Source organism: Crocodylus siamensis, chromosome 5 (assembly GCF_052110815.1).
Source record: "Crocodylus siamensis isolate JL-2025a chromosome 5, ASM5211081v1, whole genome shotgun sequence".
In the NCBI taxonomy this organism is placed as follows: domain Eukaryota; kingdom Metazoa; phylum Chordata; order Crocodylia; family Crocodylidae; genus Crocodylus; species Crocodylus siamensis.
In genome coordinates this window covers 8881853-8907248 of record NC_143399.1, presented here as the reverse complement: position 1 = coordinate 8907248, position 25396 = coordinate 8881853, and the positions used below count along the sequence as shown (strand labels likewise).

The 25396-nt window shown below is 43.8% G+C and overlaps 1 protein-coding gene across 3 annotated transcripts in view; it reads right to left on the bottom strand.

Moving 5' to 3' along the window:
• Positions 1-24782, bottom strand: part of ZFYVE9 (zinc finger FYVE-type containing 9) — an 81725-nt gene extending 56943 nt beyond the window's left edge. The window contains exons 1-2 of one of the 3 annotated variants that reach the window (XM_090049215.1): positions 24596-24782; positions 4294-4398 (exon numbers count right to left, since the gene is read on the bottom strand). The gene's annotated coding sequence lies outside the window, so the exon portion shown is untranslated. Of the gene's footprint in view, positions 1-4293; positions 4399-24376; positions 24541-24595 lie in introns of those variants that run through there. The other 2 variants (XM_090049214.1, XM_090049216.1) reach the window with 2 other exon arrangements.
• Positions 24783-25396: the final 614 nt, after the last annotated feature.

Sequence of the window (25396 nt, the reverse complement as noted above, 5' to 3'; positions counted from 1 at the left end):
CATCTTAATATTCACATTAACACCTTTTCATAGCAAAGGATATTACCCATATAAAAATAGTCATGGAAGAAAAAATGCTGAAAGGACCAAACAACGATTGCAACTAACAGACAGGCTATGCCAAAGTACTGTAACACCAACTGTCCTATTTAACAGTCCAAAAATTAAGAAAATTCAGATCCAGGTTACCCCATGACTATACACTGTATTTAAAAGCAATATTCAGCACTCAGTAACATACACAGGTGCACAAATTTGAGAATGAACCATAGCCTTCAATATGACCTTTGGCATGCTGATCCTTTAATAGAGAACTACACTGCAGTAAAGTTAAACTGTCTTTGGTATTTAATTGTAATTCAAAATAATTTATTTCAATAACTATGCAACAACGTCACTGCCATAACTAACAGTGCTTTTGAAATTTTGACTTCTGTAGGAAATGCATTATCCTTTTAAAAATATTTATTAAACTAATGGCCTAAAAATTTAAGTTAAACAAAATGTTCATAGTTTCATAGTAGTTAGGAGTCAGAAGGGACCCCGATGAATAGATCATCTGGTCTAACCCCTGCCACTGGCTGGAGCACACGCTGGGATCACACGACCCCAGACAGGTGTTCATCCAACCTCTTTTTGAATTTACCCAAGGTAGGAGCGAGGACCACCTCCCTAGGAAGTTAGTTCCAGATCCTAGCTACCCTAACAGTGAAATAGTGGCTCCTAATCTCTAACCTGAACCTATTCTCCGGCAGCTTCTGGCCATTGTTCCTCATCATCCCAGGTGCTGCTGGGGGGAATAAGACCCTTCCTATTTGCTGCTGATCTCCCCTAACAGGTATGTAGGCAGCCACCAAATCCCCCCTCAGCCTCCGCTTGCTGAGGCTGAACAGGTTCAGGTCCCTCGGCCTCTCCTCATAGGGCCTGCCCTGTTGCCCTCCAACCAAGCGGCTGGCCCTTCTCTGAACCCTCTCAAGGCAAGCCACATCCTTCTTAAAGTGCAGTGCCTAGAACTGGACTCAGTACTCCAATTGAGGCTGGACAAATGTTGCGTAGAGGGGGGGATCACCTCTCTGGATTGGCTTGAGATGCATCTCTGGATGCACAACAAGGTGTTGTTGGCTTTGCTGGCTGCGGTCTGGCATTGGCGGCTCATGTTCATCTTGGAGTCAATAATGACTCCAAGATCCCTTTCCGCCTCTGTGCTCACAAGGGGGGAGCTCCCCAGCTTGTACGTATGCTGTGGATTTTAACAAAAGTATTTTAATATTTTCATACAAAGGTATTTTTATTTTTCATTCCTCTAACTTGTAGAAAGACCCGATTGTCATATTAAAAGAATTTATTTTTAAAATACCACTTGAACAAATTTTGATTCCACTTTGCCATGCAAAATTCACCCAGAGTCGCAAGTGACAAAGTTATCAATCAAAGTTGCTTATCAAAGGCACTTGCATAGAATCTTTGATCTTCAAGGACTTTACTGACATTGACACCTTAAGGCATGGCTGAGCAAAATACAGTCTCTGGGCCCGGTCTGGCCCACCAGTTGATTGTATCCAGCCCACAGCTACACCCACAGCACTCCGCATGGGACCAAGGCCTGCCTGCTCCTGCCCAGGGCAGTCTGTGCTACACTTCTGTCAGCACCCATCCCGCAGTACCGCTCGGCACCCCCTGCCTCCAGCGTCTTCACTCACCTGGCGCAATAAGCAACCACCTGCAGGCAGGCCACATGAGTGGAAGGCAGCTAAGAGCTGGATGCCCATGCACTGGTGTAGGAGTCAGTTGGCTGCAGCCTTCCCCTCACTTGGCTGAGCATGTGATGCCTGGCCCACATCCCAGCGGCTGCTGCCACTTCCCCACAGTACCTGCTGCCCAAAGTGGCACACCAGAGATAGGAGGAGCAGCTGCTGCTGGAGTCAGGGGGAACTGAGCAGTACTCAGGCACCTGCAGAAGAAGCAGCAGCCGCCACGTCTTTAGCCTGAGCCAGGACTGGGACAGGTGCTTGCAGGAGCATGCCACATGCTGCCCTAGGCAGGAGTGGGCAGGACTCAGCCCCATGCAGAGTGCCGCAGAGGCAGCCATGGGCCAGACAGGGAGGTGGACCAGACCTGTACTGCATCACCTGGGCAAGCTCTGTTGCATGCACCCCCTGCCCCACTTCCCTCCTGTCCCCTACCCACGGCTGGCTCCTGGGACCTAGCAGGCGGGCAGTCTCTGACACACATGCACATACCAACCCCACATATCCCCTCACCACCTCCCCCACACACAATATACAAAAGTAAGACTATTTTTAGCTATTATGCAATCACCTCCATATACATTACTCAAAAAAACAAATCAGGACAGAAATTATTTTTTGAAATAAAATTAAAATATGTTAGAGTGATGTCTGATTTTTAGTAAATGATCTGTGGGAGGTTTTTAAAGCAAATTATAGATAAAATTATATCTTCTGAAAGATTTTGTGTGCATGACCCTCAACAGTTCACCAAAACTTGTTGAGTGGCCTGCCAGTCAAAATAAGTGCCCACCCCAGGCTTAAGGTATGGGTAAATGAATAAATGAGTTAAAAAGTACAGAGAATTTAACATGGAGTAGTAGCAAACATATAGACAGTTACCACTGAGCAATGGACTAGTGTCAAATAAAAGCTAACTCAAGAAAACTTAGCTCTCAACAAAATAGAGTTAAACTGCTCTGGTCAGTTTTTACTTAGAGCACTGACAGAAGTGATGTTTTGTCACATGATTAGACCCCTAAAAGTGCTCTACTGCTGTGTCCTGGCAAAACTGCACAGCTGCAGAGCGCTTTAAAAGTGCCTGATCACACAACAAATTAACCCTCATTACATGAGGGTCCAGATAAAGGTGCTCCAAAGCAGAACGCCTTCATTAACTTCTGTCAGTCCCTGCCTGGGAAGCAAGGCTGGGCTGATGCAATCCAGCCCCACCCCCAGGGCTGTCTTCAGGATGAGAGGAGGGAAGAAGGGCAGCTTGGTCTGGGGTTTGTCTGGCCTTTGCCAGAGGGAGGGGTAGGTGGATACGAGTACTCCCTGGGGGGCTCCAATCCACCTACCCTTGCCTCTGGCAAAGGCTGGACAATCCCCAGACCAAGTTCCCTCCCTTCCTTTCTCCCCCCTCCAATCTGGAAGACAGTACCGGAACTGGGAGGATGGGGGGCAGGGCTAGGAGAGAAAGACTGCAGACATGCAGCCAGCTCCAAACTGAAGCTCAATCCCCCAGCCCCTTGGACCCAACGAAGAATGTCTGTTAGATCTGTAGGTTTGGGGGGAGGGGGGCGTTAAGGATCATTGTAACTCATGGTGCTTCCTTTAAAGGACCATGAGTTACAGCGGGGAGCTGCAAGTTTGTCAGTGCCCAAAGAGTTACTGTTCTTCAGCTGTCCTGTGGTTCTGTCAACTCAGGATTCTTTAACTCAATTCAATTTGTTCATATATCTAGAGTCTACACCCTTGTTATACCTGTATAAAGAAGGCACAGATATGTTACCTATGTGGGAAAAGTAAGGCAAAGCAGTTACATGCCTTGTCCAAAGTCCAGAAGCACAGCCAGGACCTAGATAAGAACTTGGGGCTTTCTGACTCTCTGACCTGTGCTTAGACTACTTCTATTCAGCAAAGAATTGTGAACATACAGATTTCTGCAAACATAACCAGACAATACTAGAATGATTTATTATGGCCCCCAACACAAATATAAATGAAAGATTCCAGAGGTGAAAATGGCAATAGCTGTGATCCTATTAAAAAGTTATTTTTTCATCCCATGCTTCAGATTCCCAGAACTGTCACTGTTTGACAGTATGATTAAAGCCGACTGCACATCAACTCTAGTAAGTAATTTGTTGGATCCAATGCTCCTAAGGACATGCTCCAATCCCTAGCAGTGCTGGTCAAGATGACATTCAGTTCCAGCACACACAGTAGTGACCTTTATATTATTTGTGCCCAGGAGGAAGGAGTCATCAAGCACTGCTACTAAAATGAAGAGCTTCTTGAGAGAGCTCAGAAACAGAGATGTGTAGGTGATGAGATCTGCCTTCAGCACAATGTGAACGAGAGATTTTGAGCTGCCAAAAAACATACATTCTTATTTAGAATAAAACTGTTAATCCCAATAGAAAAGAAAGGAAAACAAAAAGACAAATTACTAAATCAACTAGTACACACAACAAATATAAACATGCAGGGTTTATGCATTTCAAGATACACCCCCCTTGGCCCGAGTCTTGAAAATAGAACAAAATGTTTACTTGCTTCTTACCTTTTTATCTTATACATGTGTTAAGAAACAAATGACCCTGTGCCTATTCATGATGACTGCCGCACAATGAGCCAGTTCTGCTGATTCAGTAAGTTCTACTTGATCCTAAAAGGGAAAAAAAAAACACACTTTAGGACTGGTAATTCTACTGTAAACCATGGTTGTTGGGGGTTTTTAACACATGAAATCTGTTGCCGCTAGCACAGGCATGTTTGATAAATGCTGCAAGCCTCCAAATGATTTAGATTACATTCACAGCTTTTAATTCAGGGACCTATGCACTATGCTGCTACTGCACTCCAATATCTTGACTGAAGAGGCCACTGGTAAAGGATATGTTGCTACCTGCTTACAATTCTTCTTCACTTAATTGTAAATCTACAGAATGAGGCAGCAACTGCAGTCGCCCCTGTATCTCTGATGACCTTGACTGTAATTCTAATTTATGGACCTACCACAGAAGTTAATTATTTTATATTGCAACAAGCCTTCCAAGAATAAAACCCTCACAGCTCTCAAAATCAGCATCCTTTAAATTCCATTCAGCAATTTCCCACTGATTTCTTTATTGCCAAACAACTGTTTTACCTCCAGATGAGTCCCACAATTCTAGTCTTTCTTCACTTCCTAAAGGCTTTTACTCGACTGTCAGTATATGGCATCTGCTTTCAATAACAAGGGGCATACCTCCCCAGAAACAGTTCTGACTCACCCAAGTACAGCATTGTATATAACATTATACATTCATGTTCATGCAACTGCATTGTAGCAGCTAAGAGAGTTTAAGATTATGACACAGCAATGCACACAGTTAGAACTAACATACGATAGAACAAACTGCCAGGAAAACAAGGACTCCGTTAAACTAATCTCATACAATAAAGTGTTCTGACATTGTGTCTAATATGTTTCAATTGCTCTACTACAAGTAGTACATCTGTTGATTCTTTGACACAAAAGTGTAAACTTAAAAATATTCTTACAAGACTCTAGTGAAAGGAAAAGAGCCACGCACATTTCAGCTCCCCATGCACCAAAGCAATGCTCAATGTTACACTTACATTTTCCCAGGGTTGTTTATTGTTCTTTTAAGAAATATGCCACAATAATAATTCCAGGAAACAAATGAATTGAAAAACAACGCACAGAGCAGTGGTGTTTCCAAATTCAAAATAAAATTATACAGCATCATATGCTTGTAGTACTAATTCTGCTTGCTTGTTGAACTTCAGGGCTTCTACACATATTTTTACTGTTGGTAAAGCACGGAGACATCCACAAATTTGGGGGAATAAGGAACAGACTTCTAGTGCATTACAACTAGGGACCTACCAAATTGATGATTACATGGTTTTCACAGAAACTACAAATTTGGTAGGTCACCTGTGAAAAAGCCCAGTCCGCATGAAAAAGCAAGAAAACGGAGGTGGGAAGCCCTGGCATCCTGAAGTGGGGTGGTGGGGGGAAAAGAGAAAGGAGGGGTGTACGGGGATTTTTGCAGCGGAGCACAGCATGCTCTGCCCCACCCCACATGCCTCTGATGGGCTTAGGGCCCCTGGAAGTCCCACCCTTCTCTGGAGATAGACATGTGGCCATCTGTCAATCTCCAAGAAGGGGTGGGACTTATAGGGGCCCTCAGCCACAGGCATGGGGGCCCACCACACTATACCCCAAAAATGGCATCAGATGCCATGTCAAGGCTGCAAAATACGGAAGCAGCTTCTGTGAATTAGGCAGGTCCCTAATTATAACCTTTGGTACTTAAATTTCACACTGTGATCTTGTTTCTCACTATCAAAGGGATCACCTCCCTGACCCATTCAACCCCTGACCTCTTTAAAAAGGGAGACGAATCAGCATGAATTCTGCTTTGTGATGTCACTTTCACATGAACTGTGATCACCAAATGAATTCCACACCAGCCACCTGAGAGCAACCAACTCCAATCACTACTAATTACAAAGCAGGGAGAACTAAAAATATATAAGTAACAAGTTCTGTATTCGGTTATCAGTCCTCTGAAACCAGCCAGCCCATTACACAGCAAATACTAGGGGCAGGCAAAGCCAGGCACAAAAATCAGAGAACAGTAAAACCAATGTACCTTCTTTGATCCCTTTCTACATTTAAGAAACTTTTTTTTTAAATAATTAAAGCCAGGGAACACACATCAGATAATTGCCATCAGTCCCCAAAGAAAATGCTTAAGATATTACCCAGCAGTCCAAAGTGCTCCCAGGGTTACATCACCCTGTCTATACTGCTATTTCTTCCCAGAAAGGTCAAGCCAAAAGTCAAAGCTCACTTACAGGTAGAAATGCAATACCTTTAACACATGGAGCAACTTCAGAAAGGAACAAGTAAAAATATAAGGTGTGGGTTTTTTCACTTTTCGCTTTATTATTGGGAAGGTAATTAAAAGAGAATCAGCTTTTCCAATCAAAAACATTAAAATTAAATAATGACCTTCAAACAATAACTATGAATAGCCAATTATGACTACTCCACTGCAGAATTTAATATTCATACGTATCACCCTCTACTAAGGAATACCATCAACCCGGAAAAAAATACATTCCCATAGAAAAGCTGCACACCTAGTAAAACCAAAGACTACTATGAATAACTGTGGGGGGGGGGGAACAACTAGTCAGGCTTGTTATCCCAGCATTTTACAGCCCTGTTTTGCTGATGGTTAGTTGAACTTTTTATCTTCTACACTATTGATATCATTTGGGCTGCTTTGGGAGTACCTCAGGTATCCTATTCTCCCAGGCTCTGCAAGAGAACAGAAACTAAAAAGGGAAAAGGCAAGAAAGGAAGGGTAAAGAGCAGGCCCAGATGGATGAGAAGACTAGAAAGATATTGTATAAAGAAGTATTAAAAAGATGGCTAAGATATTAGATTAAAGGCATCAGATGGGAAGAAAAAGACATCAGAAAAGTTGACAACACATTAAAAAAGGAGTCTGAATCTTTTTAAGTGGATGAGAAACAAGTTATATTTCCAGAAATAAAGACACAATCCTTATTGACACTAGGGCTCTTCTACGCTGCTCTGACAAGGTAAAATGACTTAAAATAGATACATTTGCATCCAGTTGTTAAGGTACCTGCATACTACTAGATCAGCACACAGGGATCTTAGCATGAAAGACGCTGCATAAAGAGACCTCCAGCATCATGAAAGGACAGTCAGAGAAACCACTGGAAGAGGTACCTTCTCTGGAAGCTTGTCACCTCTGGGAACGAACAGCACTTCTCCTCTGGACCTACCGCTGTCCCCAAGAAGCCCCAAGCAGCCCCTTGCAGGCTGGAATTGTGCCAGCCCACAAGGAAAAAGCTGGGGTTTCCCACGTTTTTCTCCTTTAAAGAAGAATCCATATTTAAACTGTGTTCACAACCTTTTCATATAGTCTTGCTACCCACGGGTTGAAAAACGCTGGTTTAGATCACCTGTTGAAGACTGATGGGGACTAAAAGTTACTATTTTATAATGGCCATTTTGGTGGCCTCTCTCAAATTAAGTAGACTTCTTAGTCCTTTACAAAAGGGGACTTGTCTCTACATTACCAGAAAAATAATTACACACTAGCCACCTCAGTAAATAAGTAAAGTTGTGAAATGGACACTCCCTGTATACGAAGATCCTTCAAATCAGTCGAGGCATGCAGACAGAATGGCAAAAAGTAGCCTGAACCAATGCTCGATGTACTCTAATCTGCTCTATAAACATTAGACTTCAGCTTCAACTGCTGTCAATCTCTTACCTTTCCAGAGCATTTAATTCACTATCAAAGAGACATTCATCCAGTGTAGAGATAAAGAATAAGGTAGTTTTCATCTTGTATGTGCCAAAAAAGGAACAGCTGGTTTTACTAAATGTACATGTTAAATCAGCAATAATAGCTATATCATGCCCATGAAAATCTCTGTGGTGGCAAGGAATTGAAACTAGGTCCTAAACAAGGAAATGGCATTTTTAAGGTATTTTACTACCATTTTAAATATACGAGCATGTGATCAGACACAAAGAAACCATACATCATTTTAAAAATTATTTCGCTTAAAAAGAAACCTTCACCCCAAGCTCCAAATCAAACCAAGACTGTATGAATGCTTAAAAGAGTAAAAAATCCTTGCCCCCCCAAAAAACTCATCCTGTAAAATATTCATGTATAGACAATAAAGCTCCCAAATCATTTACCAGAAATTCATATTAAAGAAATACATTTATTCATACTCTGAAAAGGCAGACTTTTCTGTATCATTATGCTGCTTCCACATTAGTTTTAGCTCCCAACTGAAACAATAAAGATACCTTTCACATCATCAAAACCAAAAACAATTTCTTGTTAACCATTTTTCAATCTTAACCTGGCAAAAAACTGCATAGAAAACTGAAATCCAAGCAATGAAAATCTCAAGAGACCAATGATAGTGGGATCCTTCTACTTTGTGTTGATCTGGAAATGTCTGGGGATAGTCTAGGTTCCTTCCACTGTTCTGACCACATTTATCAGCTATTACAAATTCATAGATTAAGGCTGGGTCACAGTATCAGGAGGAGCTATGAAAATACCTGGATTTTATTTGGTTTATGCAATATTTCATTAAAATGGGAAATACTTATTTAAAAACCAATTAAAACTGAATCAAATGTAGTTATGTAAAAGAGATGTAAAACTTAACTACTATTACGTCCCCTATCAACACCTAAGGAACACCAAGTAACCTTAGATTTTTTTTTTTTATCTTCTGAAGTTTGCCACTGCTTGTAATATTCAATGTAGAATAACAAAAAATTAGCTAGCTGAGCAACAGGGTATACAAATTTAAGTTTCTCCTCCTCACCCTGCACAGCCAACACAGTATCATAGATGTTCCTTCTCTGTCTTTGAAAGACTGGCCTATGACTTGGTTCCTATTCAATCTAAGTGATTCTGCAGATAAAGGAAAGCTGGATGAATCCTTACACAAGCAGAGTGCAATCTAATTTTTTCACTGATAACTGCACTTTTCCTTTAGTACTTAGGGCTTTTTCTCCTTGTGCCATTTTAAGGCAGCTATTTTCATTCTTGTCTCCTGCTGAGCCTCCAATAAGGGAAGACATTCACCCATGTCAGGACAGCAGCAGGATACATATACAAGAGAAGCAGACTCAAAGAGACGTTGTATTGAGGCTTCCCTGTCAAAACTAGGAGGGGCAGAAATAATTTACAAGAAAGCAACACTATCAACCACTGCCCTGAGGCAGAAAAATTAGCAATGGGAACAAACCACCCAATGGAAAAAGACACCTGGCTTACTGCACTGTTTACAGCAGCAGGCAAGTTCCGGTTTCCATCAGTGCAGGCGTGCTTTTTTCTATTTCAAGAGATAAGAAACGGATTTATTTCTTGACAAAAGAAAATTCTCATGCCAAAAAATTCATGCAATACTATGGAGGCAGAGCCTTTGGCACCCAGCTGGAGCGGAGAGTTATATGTCACTCATGCAACACTCACATCTGACTGGGAAGGCAGCTCTTTTATAGGACAAATGGATAACCTGATGCCATGTTGCAGGAGTAAAATTTCTGGGAAGATAGGGGGCCCCTTTTCCATACTCAACTTAATTTCCTTATGACTGTAATCTGAATACATTATGCAACTTCAGGTTAGCATTTCATACATATTCAGATTTAAAATGCTCTACAATACTCATAGCAATATTGTGAATAACATGCCCTTCTTTTCCAATTTAACTTGGACTTACATTTCTGACTTTATACATGCAAACTCTGTATAATATATAATGAACAGAACATTTCACTTTAAAAAAAAAAAATCAGCAAATGTAACAGAACATCAACAACAATTATATCAAATTTTATACTAATAAAGCCTAAAATAAAACACTTTAAATAAGATGGGACAATTCCCTTTTTCATGTTCCTCTATTGCTGGGAAAGGCAGGGGATTGGCTATTAGAAAATTTTATCATGGTGAAAGTGCCTAACAGGCTTGATGAGTAAACTTATGTAAAGCAGAATGACCTACATATCTCAGGGTGAATTGGTGTATTGTGACAACTGCTATAATCAGTTATGACTAGCTCTCATATCTTACGTGTAGGGGAAAAAAGAATGACTCCCTTATTATATTACACAGACCACTCAGAAACACACGTTTCCTTAGATTTGGGCAATATGGGCAAAACTGGCTTGAGATCTGAGGAGTTATTGGTTAAACTTCTGGGACTACCAAAGCAGCAGCCAAAATGATGAAATATGTAAGGAACTGATACTGTATCTGCCAGTAAAAAACAAATACTCCATAACATGCCATTAGAAATAAAAATTACCACTACTTATGCATTGGTTCACCAATACATAAGCGAGGTATTAACCATGGAGGAAAGTCATTGCAAATAATCTGCAAAGCTATGTTATGTAGCCATCTAGCTGTTCTTCATAGAATATCAGAAAAGTAAAGGTCCGTATAGCATGTAGGTCTGCATATGTACATGCCCTTTCAGTCCACCCAAAACTAGTCAATCAGCTATTAAGATTGTCATCATCAACACACATTGATATGTCCTCTTTCAAACAACAGCGTTGCTCAATGTGCTAGTACAACAAAATCATTTGCTGCTATCATGACTTTCTTACTCACTTCCCCTTTTTGCCTGTTAGTACTGGGTAAGTTATGAATTATAGATGCAAAATAAGTTATTTACATAAGCATATCAGATTCCCAAAATCTTACATTTTATAGGGTTGACCATTGTCAGGCTCTTTTCAACATGTACTTTGGAGAGAGCAGGATAACCTTTTAATTCCCCCTGTAATTGTACTTACCCGGGAGTGACAAGCTTTGTGCTTTGATTATGAAAAGAGATGTTTATTTACATAGTAACATGAAAGCATTAGATCTTGTGCCTCATCAGCTGTTGTAAAGTTTGTTACTAAACTCCATGACCAACCACCTGTATAACATGTCTTAAGTAATTCATAACTTAATAAGCACTGCAGTGTTCTGATACTATGGCTCCACTGCTGTTCCTGAATATTTTCTTTCCACTTACGCAGACACCCCTTTACGCTACTCCGGCAGTGTTAACTGACCTTAAAGTGGAAGCAAACTACACTTCGATTCATTGAAAAACTCCTCTTTGCTGCCACAGTGGTGCAATTCAGCCTTGGCATAAATCAGAATTAGGACAATTAGGCATTATTTACATTAGTTAAACAGTGATAATGGTGATTATGATAAGTGCAATAATAATGACAACATGAGATCTGTTATTACAAGAGAAAAAAAAAAAAGATGCAACAGGCACAGGCCAACATTTTCAGGATGCTCATTTCCTGCCATTACATTCAGATACCTTGTTCCTAAACTACTCAGTCCTTGGGACCCACAATGCTGGGGACCTCCCAACCAATGAAAATCAGATGCAACATTTCTAAGACTCCCAAAACGTAAAGAAATACAATATCTCCATCCACTCTTGAAAATGTCTGCCAATTTTATTGCTATTTCTGCTTGGTGCCAGTTATTTTTTGATCAAAATTCTACTCATTTCTTCAGCTTTGCTTTTCAAATCATCATCTATCTTTCAGTGGCTTTCTTCAGTTTTCCTCTAAGAGCCTAGTGGGGCGCTCAGATAGAAGCTGTGAAAATTTGAACCGGGGTTTTTTGCCATAGCACATGTGCCCAGACATGCACTTTGGTGTGGGGCAAATTGTGCCACCTGGGGCAAAATAACCCTGCCTGCCTCCTCCTGGATCTGTACCCAGGGGAAGCTAGAGCCCAGGGCTAGCACCTGTGCTGGACCCAACAATATAAAAGGCTGCCCTGACAAGTAGCTCAGGGTTACTTGCTCTCAGGAGCTTCTGGAGGCTGCCCAATTGGTATCAGCCCTTGTACCAGCTGGACTGCTGAAGCATCCCTGAGAGTTCCCTTCACCCTCTACCCACTGCAGTAGTCTAGAAGTGGGGGCTGCTGCCTGGCTATGACCTGCTGCTACCTGTGACAGCATGTGGCCCCAAAGCTGTGTGCCTGTCAGACCCGGATGGGGACTGCACAGCCAGTAGAGGCACCTGCCCCTCTGGGCCAGCTGCCAGTGGGCTGTGGCTGGATAGCTGCCTTTGTGTGGTACTACTGCCATGTGTGCCCCTGCCCGGCCATCTGGGAAGCTATCACCTGGAAGACGTTTCCATGTAGTGGCCTGCTTTGAACTGTCAAAGCATGTCCTCCTGGCCCCAAGTGGCCAGGAGGTCAGCCACCTCCAGCTGGGTCTCAGGTGCCAGCCCTGAGCAGGCTCTTCTGTCTGGGTCCTGCCACTAGCCTCACTAGCAGGAATTCTGGTGTTCCCTATTTAAAACCTGCAAATTCTCTGAAAAAAAAAATCCCAAATTCACTCTTTACAATACCCCCAAATCCAATTAAAACAAAAGACCATGAGATCAGTTAGGCAATGTTTTATTGATATATTTACAATTGTAAAGAAACTTGGAAGCCTACCAGTCCCTCCATCATCATAATAAAATAAATTCTAATTATCTATAGTTTGGCATTGACTTTGGGCACCTCTGTCACAGAAAAATCAGAGCTGCCCCTACCCCTTTCACTCACCAGGATGTGCAGTGTTGAGCAACACTGATATGCCAGTGCCCTGCCCCTGCCCTTGCCCCTCACTCTCAACCCACAACTTACCCCCCACCTCATTCCCCTCACTCCTGCCCCACAGGGCCAGGAATGTGGGTGAGGGGTTTTTCCGGAGGGCAATGTGGGTGGAGGGGGCTATGGGGGGATGCTCAGGAAGAGTGGGTCCCCTGTACCCCACAGAGCACAGGCCCCCTACACACCTCAATGACTGCCCCCCCCACGGGCCACATGCCCCCCACAGAAGTCACAGCAACCAGGACTTGGGCTCCATGCCAGGTAAGTAGGGGGTGGGGGGAGCCAGAGAAGTTGGGGGGGAGGATACTGAGGGTGCAGGGGAACCATGGGGGGGCAGCTCAGGAAGGGTGGGTCTGCCAGCCGCCCCCCCACATGGCTTCAAACCCACCCCCTTCACCCCACAGCTGGGTGCAACCCCCCCCACTCAGCTGCAGCCTCCACCCCCTGCAGCTTACCGGCAACAGCAGCCAAGCTCTTGGCCTCATGGCACAGCCCCCCTGCATGGCAGGGGGCAGCACGACTCAGCCCCAGCTGCCAGGTATCCACATGGCCTCTACCACGGCATGCTGCTGCAGCCCAGCTCGTCGAGGCAAGGCACAGGACCATGTGCTTTCAGGCAGCTCCAGGCTGTCACCCGGGGCTGCGCACTGCTCAGGGGGACTACAGGCCACATCAGCCCAAGTCCTGCGCGCACAGAACCGGCCCAGCTAGACGATGCAGGGCTCATGCATGCAGGACCCGGGCCAGTCTGGCCAGCAGTCTCCGTGAGCAATGCGCAGCCACGGGTGACAGCCCAGAGCTGCCCAAAAGTACACGGCCCCGCGCTGCACGCCAAGCTGGGCCACAGCAGTGCACTGTGGCAGAGGCTACACGGACACCTGGTGGCTGGGGTCGAGCTGCACTGCCGCTCACTGTGCAGGGGGGCTGTGCCACGAGGCCAAAAACACGGCTACTGTTGCTGGTAATCTGCAGCGGGGAGGGGGGGAGGCATTTGGTAAGCTGCCAGGTGGGGATGGTGATCACTGCTGCCCCCCACTGCCCTGTGCTGTGTGGGGGGCCTCTGCCCCAAGCCCCCAGAAGCCCCAGTGGCCACAGCAGCAGCCAGTGAGTGCAGGGCTTTTTAGTTTTTTTATTATTATTATTAAGAGCAGGGAGCTGGGGCAGCACTCAGGGGGAGCAGGCAGGGGATGGGGCCTGGCAGGGGTCCCCCCATGGCCCCCTCCCTCCAGCCCCTCCCAACCCCACCCCCTACTTACTAGCACAGAGTCTGCGTCCAGCTCCCCACAGTGGTGAGCAGGGACTGCCCGAATCTCTACATCTCTCCGAATCTTTTCCGAATCGATTCAGAAAGCTTTGAATAAATTCAGACCTCTTTGTTGGTCTCCCCATTCAATTTGGATTCAGACATTTGGCCGCTGAATCAGGCCAAATCTCCTCCAAATCAAATCAGCACCCGAAGCGTCGCACGGCCCTACCTGTGACTTTCTCAAGTTGCCTACTAACCCAAAATATCAAAAAACACGCTTACTGTTTAGACAACAGTGCATGTAAGTTATATTGACATGTACACACAGACTGGAATTCCAGCCATGACTGTAACAAACCTGGCATTATTATTTATCATTTTTGGAAGCCCTAAGACCAGAGCTGAAATCCTTGCGCTCCACTATACACACACATAAAAAGTGACTTGGCCCCACACAAATTCCAATCTCAAACAAAGATATAATCCTCACTTAATAATTAGGGCTTCACAAAAACATTGATCATCATGGAGATGCCTGTCTTTTTATAGGATTAGGGCAGGGGTGGCCAATTATTTGGGCTTGTGGGGCACATAGGGAGTTTTGATGAGTTGTGATGGGCCAGATCAGCACACCTCCTTCCCCTCGCCTCCCCACAGTGCAACAACAACTCATCAAAACTGCCTATGTTTTGGGTAGGTGGAGTGGGTGGAAGAGAGCTGAAAACTGGAGCTGGAGCCAGAGCCCCACAAACTGGGGCAGGAGCTGCCCAACTGAAGCTTCCTCCCTGCTCAGAGTGGCACGGGAACAGCAAGAGGAGAAGCTGCCACAGGAGGCGTGGGAAGCTAAGCAGCACCTAGGTGGCTGCAGCCACACCAGGAGCAGCCCCAACAGAAGCTGTGTGCGGTGGCCTGGACTGGGGCCCATGGGTGCAACCTGGAGCACAGCATGAGCTGCCCCAGGCAGAATGTGGTCCCACACAAAGCATCACAGGGGCACCCACAGGCTGGATCCAATCAACTGGTGGATACCCTGGGCAGGCCAGATCCAATCAGTTGGCAGGCCATATTTTGCCCACCCCTGGATTAGGGCCATAGCTTTTAAACTATTGAAAGAAGGGATTATTTTTCTGTGAATCAATCAGCATACTTTAAACATCGAATAAAAACAGAATTAAAAGAGTGGTTCCTGGTATTCCCTTCCTATTTTGTATTTCCTTTTTCCGACCGTCTCGCTTATTTCTCTCAGGATGTTGAGGTCGCCCAGTATCCCACAGCCTTCTGCTTCCCCTTCCTTCTTCCCTCCAAGGGAGAGGGAGGGAAGAAGAGCATTAGCTCCCTGACATACCATGCAGGGGCTTATTGATGGGACAGAGATAGCCATTCTTTTGCAGCAAGAACCCTCTCAGAGCCCCAAGAGGGTTTCCACTGAAGAAAAGTCCCAACCCAGTGCATTCCTCTGTTTTACCCTGGAGGGGAAGCAGGTGCAATCAGAGATGAAGCCCTCGCTGAGGCTTAAGAGAGTTCCAGACCCAGTATAATGCCCCTTCCCCCATCCCCAGTTCCTGGTGCCCCAGCTTTAAATACTGTCCCTGCTGCTCAGATTGTGAAGCCCACAAGAGCAGGAACCAGGGATGGAGAAGCTATCCCTAAGCCTGGTTCTCAGCCCCCTTGGTGCTCAGCTGAGAGGCGTGGACAGGGATCTCAAAGCCAGTGGGCCAGAAATCATGGCTGGGAAAGTTCAGCCTCACCTGGTTCCAAGCCCCCAGGCTTTAAATGTTATTTCCCCCTGCCCCAGCTCACAGCCCTGCAGGCTTTAAATGCTGCAGCTGGGGAGCTGGGACCTATGGTCAGAGAGGCTACCCCCAGCCCTGCTACTCCACACCTCTGGCTTTAAATCACCCTGTATCCAGCCCTTCTGGGCTTCACACAACACAAGGCAATTTAAAGCCCAGGGGGCTACCTATTGACAACCTGTCCCATTCCTGGGTAGGGGAGAGGACAAGTTGTCAAGAAATGGGCTCCACTAAAGGCTCAGGGTAACCCCTGGCTGGAAAACCAACCTGGGGAGCCAAGAGGCTGGAATACATGTATGCTCCAGCTCCCGGACTATTTTTCTTTGAAATTCTTATCAATAGAAATGAATGCCTGTGGCTAGAGGGAAAAGTAAGGCTGAGGAAACAGAAAGACAGTACAGGGACAATGCCACTACCGAGAATATTTACTTTACACTTGCTGCACATGAGTCTCCAAAATAGTTTTTATTTCTCATTTACTACTATAATTTACATCCTTTTTGTAAAAAAAAAAAAAATAATCCAACCAGTATACAGAAATGTACACAAATTAAGAAAAAAAAATCGAACACATTCTAGAGATGAGAAGTTAAATTCAGCTAGGAAATGATGATGCAAATAAAATGATGCTTTCAAGTATCAGCTGTAGTGTATTAGTACTTACAAAGGAGTAGAGGGTGAATTAATGCTCCATATATCAGGGGACAGTTTTTATTTAATTCACAGTTATATCAGCATCAAGAACGTAGAGTGCAGTGTATACAGCAAACTGGCTTTTCATTCACGCTTCACCACTAGTACAAAAGCATGCACCCATGCAAAAACCTCAAAATTTAGTTAATTTGGTTAATTGCCAATTTACACCCATGCTATCTAAAGCAACCTGCTTACACTGTAGCTTAAAAGCTTGAAGTAAGTGTGTTTTCATAAGTTGCATACACCAAACAACAGAAGAGCTTTGATAATATATTACTTTTAAATTAATCTTTCTACCACAATGTTACAATTCCACAATATACTGACAATAAACATGCCCCCTGGGCTAGACTATGAAGCTAGCCTACAAGTAGAAGCAATGGCAATTTACTAAGTAGCAAAATTCAGGAGTAGTGTTGGAGCAATATTGTAGCCATGATGGTCCAAGAAAACATGAAGTTGGTCCAACAAAAGTTATCACTCACAAAAATCATTGCCTTTCACAAAATTCTAGAGGTTGTTTAATATTGTTTGCCCATTAAGATATCAGACACAAAGTCTGAAAATCAGCCTACATTGCTTTATTGTATTATAGAACAGCATTTCCATCCTGACATGCCAAGACTATGCATACATTAAGTGAAGAATGAACTTGAGTCATCTGATCCCAATATATGTCTACACTACTCCATATTCTGTTATGTACTAAGACAGGAATTTCTAAGAAAATTAAATTATACTACATCACTTAGTTTCTAGGGTATTTTTAAATTACATCCATTTAAAAATGTTTTATGCAATGCTTTCCTCAATGGAAAATCTTAACATTTACAGGCTTGAAAACATACACATTAAGAGATGGCTTATTTACAGAATTAGTGTATAATATCAAATATTGCACTTGTGATGCAATATCTAAATTATTTTTAAAAGGATGTTACAGAGCCTGCTTTTGTCACCAATTTCCTACTAATGAGTCCAACAAATTCAGAAGAACATGAGTAAAAATAGTGATAGTCACTGTGCAGATAGGACTCCAGAAGGTAGACCCATTTTTGGCACCACAATGTTGATAAAAAAACAGGCCCAAAAACCAACACCTGATCCATGTTTGGGCTTCCACTGGTTTCAGAAGCTGAGCTCCTGGGAATTTCTTTGTAATTTTAACAGTGTAGACAAAGCTCTGTAGCACCACCCTTCCAACAACCTCTTAAGTGCTCAGTAACATCAAGTTCAGTCTGAGCACAGCCTAGAATAGCAGAACCAAAATCAATCAACACTAGCTCTGTTTCAACGGCTTTCTTCCGTGTATATCCCCTACAGCATTTGCTAGCTAGCTCTTGGCAGAATAAATGCAAGAGAACTATAAAAGTGAGATTGAGAGATCAGTTTCATTGTCAAAGCTGAGTAAAATGTACAAAACAAACAATGGTAAATTGCAAATTAGCTGCTTACATTTAAAAATCTACATTATATTGGTAACAATACCAAAGAAGTCTATTTTTTAACCTGAGGCTGTCTTAATTTTTACATTTAAATATTGGTTCTAACACTCTAGTTGGCCAAATTTTATTTAATATGTTTCTTAATGCACGCTCTACAAACTTGTTTCGACCTATATTTTGCAATAACTATATACAACATAAAATACCCCCGAATTAACCTTAATTTTATTCTCAAATCAATCATTCAAAACATATTTAAAGCCAAAAAAAAAAGATAGATGAACAGTGCAAAGTTCAAAGCAGAGTTGAAATATTACAAAACTGAAACCAAAATACAGAAATCTTCATTAATAATTACGGTGTCATTCATATACAGAATGGGTATTATGGGATTTGGAAAGCTCTTTCATGTGCTTCTTCCAATGAACATTACCAAGTTTATCATACTATTTCTTAGAAAAAACAAAAACCCAGCATGAAGCCCTCTATAATTTGATTTGAATTTTCTACTTCTATTACTCCTTGAAAGAAACGTTTAAATTTCAATGTGCATAACTATAACTGTGCTGAGAAAAAGCATTTACTAAACAAATAATGGTTTCATTTTGTATTGCCATGCTAAAGTTCTGGATAAGTTAAGCATTTAAACAAAAACTTCTATTATTCAGGAACTCTAACTCAAAATATTGTGACACCCTGGGAGAGCTTCTGAATGTCACAAAGATCCCATTTTAATAAAGTAAAAAAAATAATGTTGCAAAGTTTTATTAGTGCAACTGTACTTTTTTTTCTTTTTCTTTTTAAACTAAAAGAAGCCTAAACAGCACTGGCATACGTTTGACCTAATTTTAAATGACCATCTTAAGGGAAATGACCTCTGGATTCCAAATATGCTGGGAGGAAGGAGGGATAGGTTTCCCCCACATCTGCCACTCCACTGACAATGCCATAGTCATTGTACTTAGGACATATATTAAGCATTTTGCCCTTTTGTGTAGCCTCAAAGCTGGTCTAACATCTTTGGGACTATTCAAGCATTAAGTAAATAAACTACAGTAGGTAGAAATAAACTGGTATTTGCTAACTGAATTTGCCAAGTGAAATACATTCCCAAGCTTCTAATCAGGCAGATGGTCCCCCACTCATAAGGGTTCATAATATTGTCTAACGTTATTGGATCATTTCAAATCCCCCCATTATGAGTATGAGAATGTAGGGGAACAAACTCAGGAAGGCCATGCCTCCAAAGTGTAATTAGCTTGTAAAAATGTTCTCAGAGAGAGTTGATGCAAGAAAAATTGCTTAGGGCCTTGCGACTATATTATGTTTTTCTCTTTGCAAACTTTAGTTCAGTTCCACCAGCGACAGCAAATGAGAGAGCACTGGTCTATAGAAGATGCTGACAGCTTTCCATATATACAGCCCAGCCCTAAAGGGGATTCAGCAACACTGCTTAAAATATCAGTAGATGTCTTAAAACCTGGAACACAAATGTTTCCAGTTTTGCTGTTATAGTGTATCTGAATCAGTGACAGAAATGTTGGGAACTTTTTTTTTTTTTTTGGGGGGGGGGGGGAGGGGGGGGACGGGACACACGACACAACCTATCTATAGATGCCTTCTCTTTGTAATACCCTAGTCACATTTGGCCTGCAAGAGCATCCCATGAAAAGCATAATTTAACAAGAGCGTACTAAACTACACTCCTCACTGGGGACAACCAGAGGGGAAACAGACCAAACCAGAAAGAAGCAAAAAAGGAACTACAGTGATATGCAATACACTTCTAAACTGAAAAATGTTGGCTACCTCAGCTAAGAAAACAGGAATGCTGTGGAGTCTGGTAAATGTTCTCTAGGACCACGTACCCTGATGATAAGAACCCAAGAACTTCAAGGCAAGCCATTCCAATATTCATTTTAAAATTTGAAAATGTATTTGGCCATATTTGAATTACCTGGAAGAACTACAAAAAAGTTACTGCAGTAGTCCTGGAGGCGGTGTTTATTATGATAAACTACATATTCACAGTAGAGAACAGCATGCTATTCCTACCTAACCAGTACGTATGTTAAACATTTTTACATTCAAGCTCCACACTGCAAATAATATAGTCGAACTAGCCATTAGTGGTATCCTTAGATATATGATTCAGTTTGAATGTCTATGATATGTGATTGAAGAACTCAGAGAAAAATCTGATTTAAAAGTCTAACATTAAGTCCAGATGTGAAAACATCCTGTCATTACCTGAGTTTACTTGTGTTTAATTTTCAGCCTCCCATATAGTACTGAAAAACACAACACTTGTCTAAACAGTCTAAGACGTAAACCACGGGTATATTTAATACATCTACTGCTTTCATGTTAATATACCTTAATAGTCGGCTATCTAAGATTTAGAAAAATGCAAGTCTCTTTAGCCTTATCCAAAAGTTTGCTCCTTGTTCCTGGAATTTATTAAACAAAACAGCATTGTTCTATAAATATCAAGCCTTTAAAGATTTTTCTCCCTGGTTTTCATAAGCAATAGCAGTCTACACTCTTTATACAGAGCAGTTCTGATGGAAACAAGCCACTCTGAAAGCTACTTCCCAATCAGCTGAGCAGAGCTTCTTGCTTCAGAGAACACAAAAGAGCAGCAGCTACTTACCTGCAGGTCAAACAGGTTAGTTTTCCCTTTAATCGACTGGCACGCTGTTCCACTAAAACAATCGCCTAGACTATCTGACTTCTCTAACTCAGTGAGTTTGAGCAGATTGTTCCTTCTAAACTGTCTCACACTGTCACTATCCCATTGTTACCCAGCATAATCATTATACACCATGTCTTTTTATCTACTTCTCTTATACTGTATTCTGATTTTGTTTCTCCAATAATGACCTTAAAAATTATTGGCTCATCTGTTTTAGGGTTTGCTACATCAACCACCTTTACTTTAGTGATGTGCGAAATTTCACTGGGTGTTTCATGTCAAAGCTGTTTTGACACATTTCAAGCTCAAAACAGCAAAATCAAAATGAAACAAAAGCCTTTGAAACAGCTTTGAAATGAAAAAAGGGCACTCAAAACATTTTGAAAAAGTGCTGCTTTTGGGGGCCCGTTTTGAAAGTGTGCAGATCGTGGCTCTGCACACCCAGGAGTCAGACAGAGTCCCACAGACTCCCTGGGGGTGCGGGTGGACCGCCGGATCAGCACACCAGGCAACAGGAGGCTCCCCTGCCGGCACTAGTTTTGCTTTGGACAGTTTGAGGTGCAGTTTCCCAGAAACCTCTGCACCTATCTCCTTGAAACCTGGCAGGCTTCATGGTCTCAGAAGGGGCTACCACCCCTGCAATTTGCATCTGAATCAAGCAAGAAATAACAAAGTTGTAGTTATTTTCATGATTCCCCATTATAGCCCATGGGCAAAACGTCGAAAGAGTTTTGACGAATTGAAATGGAACTGTGCCTCAAAACAATAGAAAACAACAAAACAAAACACTGTCCCTTCAAAACAGCGAAATGGAAAGCAAAATGAAATGGTGCTGTTTCACACAGCCCTACTTGACTTTGGCTTGTTTGTTTGAAACTTAACCAGCTCTTCATGGTGGAGCTGTAATCTTGGTAAACCGAGTATCAATACGTTTAAGTTTTCTTTTCTTTTTTTTTTTGGTAATACTTCAGGGCTATACTCTAAAAAGAATATTACATTTTTTCATTGGGAGAGAATATAATTCTAATCTACAGTGGGACAAATACGTAAATCTTAACTATAAATTACTGTAAAGATGCTTCTGTACACTGAATACCAATAAAAAAAATCATTATACTCATTAACTTGTAATGGCACCTTCAAAATCTAGAGATGAAGGATCCTAAAATCATATTTAGATAAAAATCTCAGAATCTAATTTTGTTGCTTCTGTGTTTGGTTTCAATGAAGTGAAACAACACATGAAAATATGCTGCTTTTAAAAATACATTGCTAAACCAGATTTGGCCCAACACACAGGATCGGTAGTTATAATAAATTATTTTCTACAGTCATTCTCCCCAGAGGATTTCAGACCACAAACCAAAATGAACTGAATGTCACAACACTTGTGAGGGGTTTTATTATTCATTTTCTACAGACCAAAAAATCTGGAGCACAAAATCATTAAATGACTTGCCCAAGGTCACAAAGGAAATCTTTGATAAAGCCAGAAGTAAAACTCAGCTCTCCCAATTTCCAAATCCTTGTCCCTACACATAGCCTCTTAATGTTACAAAACCTTTTTAAATTAAAATCCAACAGAGAAAGCTTGATGCATTCCCTCAGTGTTTACAACCCAAACCAAATTAACAGTGGTAGGGAGCATTTAAAACCAGACTATTACACTCACTAAAAATAAGAGCGAAAATGATTAGTCAATTTTTATTTTCTGAAGGATGGGTAAAAGCAACAGGAAACAAAAATAAACACTGAAAGTTATAATTTAAAAAATATCCATTTTAATAAACTGAGTTACTACTATAGCATAATTCCACTTGTTGGAAATGTAACATTTTGGACTTAGTAATGTTCATTTTCCTTGATTGCGTGCCATTACTTTGATTCTCTTCACATTTGAAAATAATGAAGTGAACTCATAAATATGTACAACATTTGGCTCTGTTATTTAGTCAAGGAATCTCTCACCGTTTCAATATTTTACATAAGATTTGCGCTTATATAAAAACCTATGGATCATTCAGAAGGCCTTATATAAAGTAAAAACAACCGTTTACCCTGTGCTGATACTGACACAATTCAGGGATATGCAGCAACAGAAACTGGTATCCCATTCTCAAGCCACGTTAGAGAAGTGCATCTCTCTCCTCCTCCCCCATTCAGGCCAAACAACATTCCCAAAGCAGAGGCTCTTCAGCCTCTGCCCTTGTTCCATGTACCCCCATTCCCTCTGGCACTGACTACCACTTGTGCCAAATTAAAAGTAAAATTATTTAATTTGATTCTTAACCTGATCTTGAACCCTGGAACCTGGATTCAGAAGCATTTCTCTCCTGACCTAATGGCCAGCTATAATCTAAAGCACACCAATAAAGGCCAAGAATTAGCAACTGTTTTTTGTAATGTACTGAAGACGACTAGTCTAAAGCTAGAGCCAGGCATGCTCTACTCACAGCAGGTAACTGAGCAGGTCTACATGGGGGAGAGGATGGAGCAGGAGCCTGAATCCAGGTCCAGCTTTGGACTGGAGAACATCAAGTTGCAGGTGCCATTCCTGTTTCACCCCAAAATATCCGAACATGTTCCTATGTTTCCCCCAACTCTTGGTCCAGCATGTCATAAAGATGCCCATGCTCACCAGTTTTCAGCCATACTTGAACCAGGACTGTAAATATTTATATTCAATTCCAGGTTTTCACGTTTACACTGGGTTTTTAAAGTGGTTGTCATCATTGAAGTACCCATCAGGAATGCCTGAAACCCTATGTCCATTCCATATCATTTAAAATAAATAACTAATAAAAATAAATCAGAGTTTAGGTTGTCTTGAAGCACTTTCTGGTCCATAAATCCCTCCCAGCCCTCAGAAGAGCTCCTCCTACACCCTCCGGCCTCTCCTCTCTCTTTCTGTTTTGGATCCAAAACCTGGACAAAAAACCTTTGGCTGTCACAGCATCTGACAAACCCGAGCTCCAGCCCACTGAAGCCCAGGCCCCGTCTCTCCCTGAGTTAGCCTGGGGTGGGTCAGATGCAGCCCGCCAGGCCATTCTATCTGGCCCTAAAAAATTTAAAAATTAATATTTATCTGCCCTGGGCTACCTGTCACAAGGCCCTCGATGGCTTGCCAAAACTCAGTAAGTGGCCCTCCGCCCGAAATAATTGGCTGCCCGAGTTAGCCTATAACAGGGGTGTTTGCCCTGCACATCCAGATTGCACCAGGCTGTTCCCCTGCCTAACATATCCTGATGGGGGCCGCCTGCCCATGCAGGTGGACCAGAGCACAGCCGGATCTGGCCCCGGCAGTGCCAGACGAAGCCTGCGGACAGACCCGGCTCAGACCCTGCTGGTCTGCGAGTGGACGCAGCCTGGCCAACCCTCGGAGGCAGATTCATGAGGACTAAACGCTGCCCAAAGGTGCAGGCACGTGGGGGAGGGGGAGGGGGGCAGGTTTCAATTCCTCTCTCATCAAACCACGCAAATAATCAAAAATAAATAAAAAACACAACAACCATGTCCAAGCAACAAAGACACTTTGCAAACCTCCAGTCGGCTCCGGGCTGGGGGCAGGATGCGCCCTCGGGTCCGCGGCGGCCGGCACCGCCAGGCTGAGGCAGCGGCGGGGAGGCTGGAGGGCGGCCCGGGGACACGGAGCCTCGCACCTGCCCCCGCCCGGCCCCGGCAGTCCCCCCGAGCGGCCGAGCAGCGCCCGAGCGGCAGCCGGGGCCTGAGGAGCGGCCTGCGGGCCGGGGCGACACTCACCTGGCGAGGCGGCAGGCGCCGCCGGGCGCGCATGGCTGGGGGCCCCGGGCCCGCTCCGCGCCGCCGCCATACAGAGGCCGCCGCCGCCTCGCTCGGCTCCTCACTCCCAACGCGGCCCGGCCCGGCCTCACGGCAGCAGCGCCCCCTGCCCGGCCCCAGCGGCACCGCGCGGCACTGCGGCACCGCCCCGCCCCCGCCCCACGGGGCACCGGGCCTCGCGCACCGCGCCGTGCGGATCCAATCCGCTCCGCCGCCGGCCCGGGGACACCCCCCGCCGCGGGCACGCACGCGCACACGGCCCCCGCCCCCGCGGGACACCCCCCCCCCCCCCCCCCCCCCCCCACACACACACACACACACACACACACCCGCACACATCCAGGGACAGTCCTCAGGGACCCCACACACACAGCCCCCCACATTCGCAGACACACACACACACTCACACACCAAGGGAGATTCCACAGGGAGACAACGACATTCCCCCCCACATCCACGCCCCTCAGAGACACCCCTACAGCCCCACGCAGAGAGACAACCCTGCACATACCGCCTCACAGGGAGGCCCCTCAGAGACCCCGTGCACCCCCCAGCATAAGTCCTCAGGGAGACGACTGCACACACGCAGAGGGAGACCCCCTGCAACTCTGCGCGCGCCCCCCCCCACGGGATGATTCCTCAGGGAGACAACCACACACACACGCACACAAAGGGGAGACGGAGGCAGCTGAACACACCTCTCCACACCCACGCACACCACAGTAGGCACCAGAGAGACAACCGTAACCCCTCCCCCCCCCC